General features: G+C 32.5%; 1 long non-coding RNA gene across 1 annotated transcript; it reads left to right on the top strand.

Annotated features, from left to right (window-relative positions):
• The first annotated feature begins 7,451 nt into the window (after window positions 1–7,451).
• On the top strand, window positions 7,452–9,665 carry LOC143637763 (uncharacterized). The gene is made up of 3 exons (XR_013154884.1): window positions 7,452–7,538; window positions 8,686–8,778; window positions 9,526–9,665. It is a non-coding gene; the product is annotated as an uncharacterized LOC143637763 (long non-coding RNA).
• The last annotated feature ends 34 nt before the right edge of the window (window positions 9,666–9,699 follow it).

Genomic DNA, 9,699 nt, shown 5'->3' with positions numbered 1-9,699 from the left:
GTATGAGTGTACCTTTACCCCCACATGCTTGCCAACATTTATTGTTGCATATTTTTTCTTTTTCTTTTTTTGTGGTGCTGAGTATTGAACTAGGGCCTTGGTCATGTGAGGTAAGCAGTCTACCAAGTGAGCTATGTCCCTAGGCCTGTTGCTCGTATTCTTGATAGTTGCCATTCTAACTGGAGTGAGATAGAATCTCATTGGAGTTTTGATTTGCATTTCTCTAATTGCTAGAGATGTTGAATGTATTTTCACATATTTGTTGATCGATTGTATGTCTTCTGTGAAGTGTCTGTTCAGCTCCTTAGCCCATTTATTGATTGGTTTGTTTTTTCTGGTGTTTTCATTGTTTTTAAATTTTTTTTAGTTGTTGATGAATCTTTATTTTTTAAATTTATTTATATGTGGTGCTGAGAATCAAACCCTAGGTCCCTCACACATGCCAGGCAAGCACTCTACCACTGAGCCACAACCCCAGCCCCTGGTGTTAAGTTTCTTGAGTTTTTTATATATCCTGGGGATTAATGCTCTGAGGTGTATGTGTGGTAAAGGTTTCTCCCATTTGGTAGGCACTCTTCATGTTATTGATTGTTTGATGTGAAGAACCATTTTAGTTTGAATCTTTTTATTGATTCTTGTTTATAGTTCTTGTGCTCTAGAAATCTTGTTAAGGAGGTCAGTTCCTAAGCTGAGATGGTAGAGTTTGGACCTACTTTTTCTTCTGTTAAATGCATGGTCTCTGTTCTAGTGCCTAAATCCTTGATCCACTCTGAATTGAGTTTTGTGCAAGATTAGCGATAGAGGTTTAATTTCATTTTGCTTCATGTGGATTTTCAGTTTTCCCAGCACCATTTGTTGAATAGGCTATCTTTTCTCCAGTGAGTATTTTTGTCACCTTTGTCTAGTATGAGATAACTGTATTTATATGGGTTTGTCTCTATGTCTTCTATTCTGTATCATTGGTCTATGTGTCTGTTTTGGTGCCAGTGTCATCCCATTGTTTTTTTGTTGTTGCTGTTATGGCTCTGTATTATAATTTATGTTCTGGTATTATGATGTCTCTTGCTTCACTTTTCTTCCTAAGGATTGCTTTGGCTATTCTGGGTCTCTTTTTTCCAAATGAATTTCATGATTGCTTTTTCTAGTTTTACAAAGAATGTCATTGGAATTTTAATAGGAATTGCATTAAATCTATATAATGCTTTTGGTAGTATGGCCATTTTGACAATGTTAATTATGCCTATCCAAGAACATGGGAGATATTTCCATCTTCTAAGGTCTTCAATTTTTTTCTTTAGTTTTCTGTAGTTTTCACTGTAGAGGTCTTTCACCTCTTTTGTTAGATTGATTCCAAATATTCTATTTTATTTTTTGACGCTATTGTGAATGGGGTAGTTTTCCTAATTTCTTTTTCAGCGGCGTTATCACTGATATATACGAATGCATTTGATGTATGGTTGTTAATTTTATATCCTGCTACTTCGCTGAATTTCATTCATTAATTCTAGAAGTTTTCTGGTGGATTTTTTAGGTCTTCTAAATATAGAATCATATTGTCAGCAAATAGTAATAATTTGAGTTCTTTTTCTATTTGTATCCCTTTAATTTCTTTCTTCTGTCTACTTGCCCGGGCTAGTTTCCAGGATTATATCGAATAAAAGTGGTAAAAAAAAAAAGGGTATTCTTGTCTTACTACAGTTTGTAGATAGAATGCCTTCAGTTTTTCTCCATTTAGAATGATTTTGGTCTTGGGTTTAGCATGTATAGCTTTTACAGTGTTGAGATTTGTTTCTACTATCCCTAGTTTTTCTAGTGTTTTAAACATTAAAGGGTGCTTTATTTTGTCAAATGCTTTTTGTGCTCCAATTGAAATGATCATATGATTCTTCTTGAAGTCTATTGATGTGATGAATTACATTTATTTATTTCTGTATGTTGAACCAACCTTGAATCCCACTTGAATATGATGCACTAATGTTTTAGTCAGATTTTTTATTTCTGTTACTAAAAGATCTGACCAGAACAATTTTAAGAGAGGAAAAGGACTCATGGTGTTATTTGAGGGCTCATGGTGTTTAGATGTCTTAGTCCATAGAAGGCCAGCTCCATCCCTTGGGCTTTGAGGTAAGGCAGAACATCTGGAAGAAGAGTGTGACAGAGGGAAGGAGTTCACATAGTGATCAGGAAACAGAGACAGAGACGACTTCACTCTCCAGATACAAAATATATACCCCATATAGAGATTCCACTCTCCAGTTAAAAAAAAATGTGTACTTCATAGCCATCCCCCCAATTCCCATCTCCTCCAGCCATACCCTGCCACTTCATTTAATTCCTATCGGGGATTAATTCACTGATTGGGTTAGTCATTTCTCTTCTGAATCTTCTTGCATTGTCTTATGTGAACTTTTGCAGGGATACTTCACAACCAAACCATAACAACTATATTTTTAATGTTTTTATATGTGAGTTGCCAGAATTGTATACAGAAGTTTTGCATCTATGTTCATTAGGGATATTGGTCTGAAGTTATCTTTCCTTGATGTGTCTTTGTCTGATTTTGATATCAGGTGATACTAGCTTCATAGAATGAGTTTGGAAGAGTTCCCTCCTTTTCTGTTTCATGAAATAGTTTGAGGCTTATTGGTATTATTTCATCAAAGGTCTTGTAGTACTGGGTAAGAATCTGTTTCGTCCTGGGCGTTACTTAAATGGTTGGCTTTTGATGACTTCTTCTATTTTATTGCTTGAAATTGATCTGTTTAAATTGTGTATGTCCTCCTAATTCCATTTTGGTAGCTCATTTGTCTCTAGAAATTTGTGAATGTCTTTAAATTTTTCATTTTTATTGGAGTATAAATTTTCAAAATAGTTTCTGATTCTCTACTGTATTTCAACAGTATCTGTTGTAATATTTTTTGTGATTATGAATTTTAGTGATTTGAGTTTTCTGTCTTCATTAGCACGATTGAATTTATCAATTTTATTTATTTTTTCAAAGACACAACTTTTTGTTAATTTTTTAATTGTTCCAATTACTTCAATTTCATTTATTTCAGCTCTGATTTTAATTATTTTCTGTCTTCTACTGCTTTTGATGTTGATTTGTTTTTATTTTTCTAGGGCTTTGAGATCTTATGTTAGGTCATTTACTCATTGACTTTCCATTCTTTTAATGAATTTAGCTTAATAGTGTCCCAGAGATTTTGACAAGTTATATCAGTTCTCATTTATCTCTGGTAAGTATTTTAAAAATTTCATCCCTGACTTCTTCTTATATCCATTGGTTAGTCAATAGCATATTATTTAGTCTCTAGGTGTTGGAGTTTTTATTTTTTATTGTATCAATGATTTCTAATTTCATTCCATTATGATCTGATAGAATGCAGGGTATAATCTTTTTTTCTTATTTCATAATTGTTGTTTTGTGGCATATTTTAGAGAAGAGTCTGTGTGCTGCTGAGAAGAACATGTATTCGTTGATGGATATAATACTCTTTATATGTCTGTTAAGTATAAATTATTGATTATATTATTAAGTTCTATAGTTTTTTTGTTTAGTTTTTGTTTGACGATCTATCCAGAAGTGAGAAAGGTTTGTTAAAGTCACTCAGTATTATTGTATTATGGTCTATTTAATTCTTGAAATTGAATTATGTTTGATATATGTAGATGCTCCATTGTTTGGGGCATAAATATTTAACATATTATGTCTTGTTGATGTATAATTCCCTTAAGCAGTATGAAATGTCTTCTTTGTCCCTTCTGATTAACTTTTGGCTTGAAGTACACTTTATCTGATATGCGAATAGAAACCCCTGTTTGTTTACTCAGTCCATGTGAGTGATATGTTTTTTCCCGTCCTTTCATTTTCACTCTGTGGATGTCTTTGCTTATGAGATGAGTCTCTTGGAGACAACAGATTTTTGGGTTTTGTTTTTTTAATCCAATCTGCCAATCTATGTCTTTTGGGTTTATTAGTTTAGACCATTAACATTATTTTTGAGATATGATTTGTGTTCCCAGCCATTTTAGGTTATATCTACTTTTTACTTTGAATTAATTTCTCCTTTGATTGATTATTCCTTTTGTATGGCTCCTCCCTTTGTTGATTTTGACTTTTTTTCCATATTCATGGAATATTTTGTTGGTAATGTTTTATAGCACAGATTTTCTAGTTATGAATTCTTTTAACTTTTGTTTATTATGGAAGGTTTTTATTTCATCTTTAAATCTGAAGTTTTATTTTGTTAGATATAAAATTCTTGGTTGGCATCCATCTTCTTCAGAACTAGGTATATATTATTCCAGGACCTCCTGGCTTTGAGGGTCTGGGTTGAAAAATCACCTGAGATCCTAATTAGTTTCCCTCTATATATAATCTGATATTTTTTCTCTCATAGCCTTTAAAATTCAATCCTTATTTTCTATATTTGACCTTTTTTATGATGTGTCTTGATGTGGGTCTGTTGTGATCTTGTACATTTGAGGTCCTCTTGTATTTGATTTTCCATTTCATTCTTCAGATTTTGGAAATTTTTTCATATTATTTCATTGAAAAACTGGGCATTCCTTTGGTTTGTATCGCTATGCCTTCACCTATCCTGATAAATCTTAATTTGGTCTTTTCTTGTTATTTCATCATTCTTGGAAGTTCTGTTCATGGTTTCTTACCATCTTCCCTGTGTAGTCAACTTTATTTTCAAAATTATATATTTTGTCTTCATTGCCTGAGGTTCTATCTTCCAAATGGTCTAGTCTATTGATAATAATTTCCATTGAATTTTTAATTGGTTTATTGATTGTTTCATTTTGACGATTTCTGGGGTTGTTGTTGTTGTTGTTGTCATTTTCTGAGAATCTCTGCCTCTGCAATGATCTTTCACCTCCTCAAATTTATCTCTGATTTTATTCCCTATATCATTCTTTATGTACCAGGTCAGTCTAATATGTACTTTCTAAATTCCTTTTCTACATTTCTTTTACTGTGTTGTCTATGGGTTTAATTATTGGATCATATTGGTTTGTTTGGGCCACTTTGTTCCATTGTTTTCTCATGTTGTTCTTATGTCTGTCCTTCTAGCAGTGTGGATTTCAAGCAGTACAGTGTCTACCCTGTAGATTCATAGTGTCCCTGAAGATTTCTAGTACCTCGCCTTTAAGGAAGACACAAATAATAACTGCACCCAATACAAACAATATACAGCCTTAAACCAAATAGCTCCTATTAAGGCATCCACAGTTTCGTTCCATTAAACTGAAATGATGTGTTCAATTATTGTCTACAATATAAACAGTAAGTTTGCAAAAAAGTTTACAGTTTCCATTGGTGGACAAAGAGAGAACAAAAGTCATGTAGGGTGTGATGTTTATGAGGAAGGATCAGAAAAGATAGAAGTTAAAAAATTATAGGAAGAATGAAGGGAGGACTTAATAGAGGTTGGGTGTTAGCAAGAGAAAAGTGAGAAAGACAATTCAAGGAAACAGATAAATGAGAGGGGAATGAATATATATATATATATATATATATATATATATATATATATATATATATAATGAATATATATATATATATATACAATTTTTAAAAAGAAAATAATAAACAACAAAACTGTAATGTACTATTCAGATATCCTAGTACTCAATAAAATGATCCATGAAAAATACTTGGTTTCAAAAATGGTAGACATGTGAGAGAAGAAAAAAAGAAATTTGGATGAAAAATTGAACACTTTTTTCCATTGCAGTTCAAGTTTCTCAGCTTCTCTTCTGAGCAGTTAGGTATGTTGTCTGGAATTTGATGCTAGCTCTACCCTCAGGGTAGTTAGGGTTGCTAGGGTGAGAGTGTTAGTCCTGGAAGTGGAACTACTAGAGACAAGGTGTAGGCTTAGGTACATTCCAATCTCTTCACTGTGTGCCTATTGGTCTGAAGATTTTAAGTCATCACACCTCCAAGGCTCAGCAATTGTCTGTCCACATTGGAAGATCGTACCTCGGGAATCTCCTTTAGGTTCTACACATGTGATGTAGGAATCTGTTCTTAGCCCACTACTTTGCCTGCAGACCCCATGAACCCTGGTCGTCATTTGGTCTCCAAACTTGATCTCTTCCTTTGCTTGTCCTTTCAAATTCACAGTCAGGCACTTCTCTTCCAGCCAGTACTGCAAGCAGCTGATTGGATGGGGAGGGGAAAGCCAGGTGGGTTTTCTTGATCAGTATTCTCCTGTGTAAATGTCCCTCCATGCTTGATTTTCTCCTGGTCACTTTGGAACACTCTCTATCACACAGCATGGGTTTGCCTTGCACATTTTTGGGGCCAGACTTCGATCTGCCAATAATTGACTCACCTAGCTGCAGGCCCCCCAGCCACTGCTTCACAAGGGTTCTTTCTGCTGTCCTCCATGCATGCCAAGAAAGCTGGTGGATTCCCTCCTGTACACAGATGCTGTGCAGCACAGCTTACTGTTTTTTTTTTTGTTGTTGTTGTTGTTTGTTTGTTGTTTTTTGAGCAGTATCTCGGAGCTCTTAAGCTCTCCATACCGCAAAACACCTCTGTTTTCCTAGGAATGGGGGTTCCTTTATTGCTTTACTACATTCACATAGGGATTATTCTGGTTTGTACTTCCAGCTATTTTACAGCTCTGGAGCTGGGGATCTTTCCCCCTTATTTTATTATACAAGATCTCTTGAGTCCATGATCTGTTTTGAGTATCCAGTATTAAATTCCAGTTAAGTCCTTCCTAGTTCTGGACCATTCACCCATCTTGTTGAAAAAAGTGACCTTTTTGCTTTTCTTGGTTCACTCCACAGATCTGTCAGGGACGCAAATACTTTATTCAGCCATCTTCCTGCATTTCCAACCCCCTTTTTTTTTTTTGAAAGAGAGTCTCACTAAATTGCTAAGGCTCATCCTGAATTTTTGATCCTCCTGCCTCAACCTCCCAAATTTCTGGAGTTGCAAGCACACACCACTGTACCTGGCTCTTTTAATATATTTAATCCAATATAATCTATTCTATATTATTATATGTTTTGTGTCTGTGTAATTTAGATATCCATGTAATATGAATAATATGTATCATATATCTTAGGTATATAAGTAATGTGTAGTATCAGTGTATATACTGTGTTATATTATGTACACTGTTGCTATATAAGCATATCTAAGATGTTATTTTTAAAAAACTTATTAAAAATGTTTTTTTACATAATAAATTTTTTATCATACATTTATACTGAAATTCATTAAATGACATAATATTCATTGTTACTTTTAAATGGAAAACTTAGTCAAAAATGTTTTAAGTTACAATACTTGTAACCCTGGGGGAACTATCATTTTTGTCTCCCCACTGCCTCAGTACACGTTATGCATGGCAGAAACTTTGGATAAAACACACAACACTAATTTTTTTTATACTTTTTTATTTATATTTAGCTTCTCTGTTGATTCAGTGGTAATTAAAGAATCTGATGTACAGAAATCAGTAGTACATCCTGGAAGTTGTCTAAAAAAGAATATTGATCATGCAATAGAGGTATGTTATTTTTAATCTTCATTTTTAAACAGTTATGTACACTGATACTTTTTCTTACTATCAGTTTTACGTCTTCAGTTTTGTAATTATGTAGTAAATATTTGGCTAAGATTAAGCATAAATCATGAGGATAATACCTTATGTAAAAGATCCAGAATGTCTACAGAAATATTTTTCATAGCATAGGAAAAACACAGAGAAAGTTAAATTTGAGAATTTTCCTCCCCTGTTACAGTTTAAATTTTTTCTTTGTAACATTTCTTTATGAACTGTGTAACAAATCAGCTTCAGTACCATGGCCAACATAGTCTTTTCTTCCCCTTATGGAAGCAGAGGGTATCTTCAGAATGGTGTATAGGATTCCCTAAAATCCAAGGTGCTAGGGCTGGAATAATGGATTAGGCCATCTTCCAACAGAAGTAATGATAGAAAAACGCTTTTTTTACCGTGCTTGCCACTGAGCCACTCTCTGCCTGTCCTCAACATTGTATTATTCAAAACTTTTTTCAAACCCCCAACTGCATCTTCATCTTCACTAAATAATTCTAAATTCTAGTAAAAATTAAAATCACTGACTATTGCCCATTCTCATTCTGGATATTAAGAAGAGATATGAGCCACACTCATCCCTTATTAAATGTCTGTTGGATGAAATTCAAATAATTGGCAAATAAACAAATACTTTCATGTTGACAGTATATCTACATTTCTAAAAGAAGATTTATTTTTTTAATTGATAAAAATAATTTGTATGTGGAAAATTGTGTTCTTTTAATAAATACCCAGAAGAAAATTTGCTCATGATTTCATTATCAAACATAGCCACTTGTTAACATTTTACTTAAAATAAATATACATTTATACATAAGTCTTATTAATTATATTTAAGTATCCTTAACCCACCCTAGAATTTATGCTAATAATTACAGATATGTAAATATTTTTCTCTCTTTGCATCTTTAAGTTTATAGTAAGTGTAATTATTTTGTAGGATTATTAGATTAAATGTTTTTAGTTAAAAGATAACTGAAATTTATTTTTATTTGAAAGTGTCCAAAAATAGTGATATTTTTGGAATATTGACTACATCCTTAAAATTAATGGTATAAAATCAGTGTAAATTGTCATATTTCACTCCTCAATTTAGTTTTCTAAGGAATGTGGAATGAAACAAGAAACAAATATGGTTAAATTTTTGGAAAAACAATACCAAGAAAGATTAGAAGAAGAAATAGCTAAGGTAAGTTTATAGTTTATCTGCAAGGTTTTTTTGGTTTATAGATTTTCTTGATCTTTGAACTGTCAAAAAAAGCATGGATTTTATTGATGGTATGTACTTTGTTTTTATTTGTGACTTTCATTTCAAACAGTTGTGTAACAGCATCAACTATAATTGCTGCTTCATAGAATGTTTTGCGGTGCTTTTCATTGAAAAGAACATTTTTTCTTGATATAGAATAGTAATTACAATTTTTCAGAATGCCACAAGTTTTTATATATGTGGTACATTGTAAATAGTTACCTTGTGAAGGAGTTTGGCATTCTAAAAATGAGGGAAAATTTATGAAGAGAAAAAGTAGTTGTATTACCCTGATAAATTATTGTAATGTTAGATAATAACTACAGATACTGATGGAGGGTTGTCACAGAACATTATCACTCATGGCCAAGTGAATTTTCTTGGAAGGAAGAAATATAAAGACTTTTATTTTTTTTTTATTTTTGTACTGAGCATTTATTAATGTTATAGTTAGAAAAGTTTTGCTTGTTTTATTTTAAAAGGCAGGCAGTAAAACACTTTGATGTTAAATTTATTGAAAAATAGCCTATCTCTGTATCACTTTATTAGAGGATTTATTTTTGTTTTTAAAACTATGAGGCCAGGCTTTTTTCTAATTTATATAATTTTGAGTAATTACCCACTTTTTAAATCCAGCTGGTATTTATAAATCTAATCCTTTTTTGTTTGTTTGATTGATTTCTTTAGGTCATTGTGTCAATGAGCGTTGCATTTGCTCAACAAACTGAACTATCTAGACTATCAAAGGGAAAAGAAAATACTATGTCATCAAAACAAGCACTTACTTTCTGTCAGCAAAATGAAAAACATTATTTTAATGAAATGAAATTATCTCAGGATCAAATTGATCTTCAGACCTCT

Source organism: Callospermophilus lateralis, unplaced genomic scaffold, assembly GCF_048772815.1.
Source record: "Callospermophilus lateralis isolate mCalLat2 unplaced genomic scaffold, mCalLat2.hap1 Scaffold_123, whole genome shotgun sequence".
In the NCBI taxonomy this organism is placed as follows: domain Eukaryota; kingdom Metazoa; phylum Chordata; class Mammalia; order Rodentia; family Sciuridae; genus Callospermophilus; species Callospermophilus lateralis.
Note: the sequence above shows the minus strand (reverse complement) of the source record. Positions and strands in the feature narration are given on the sequence as shown.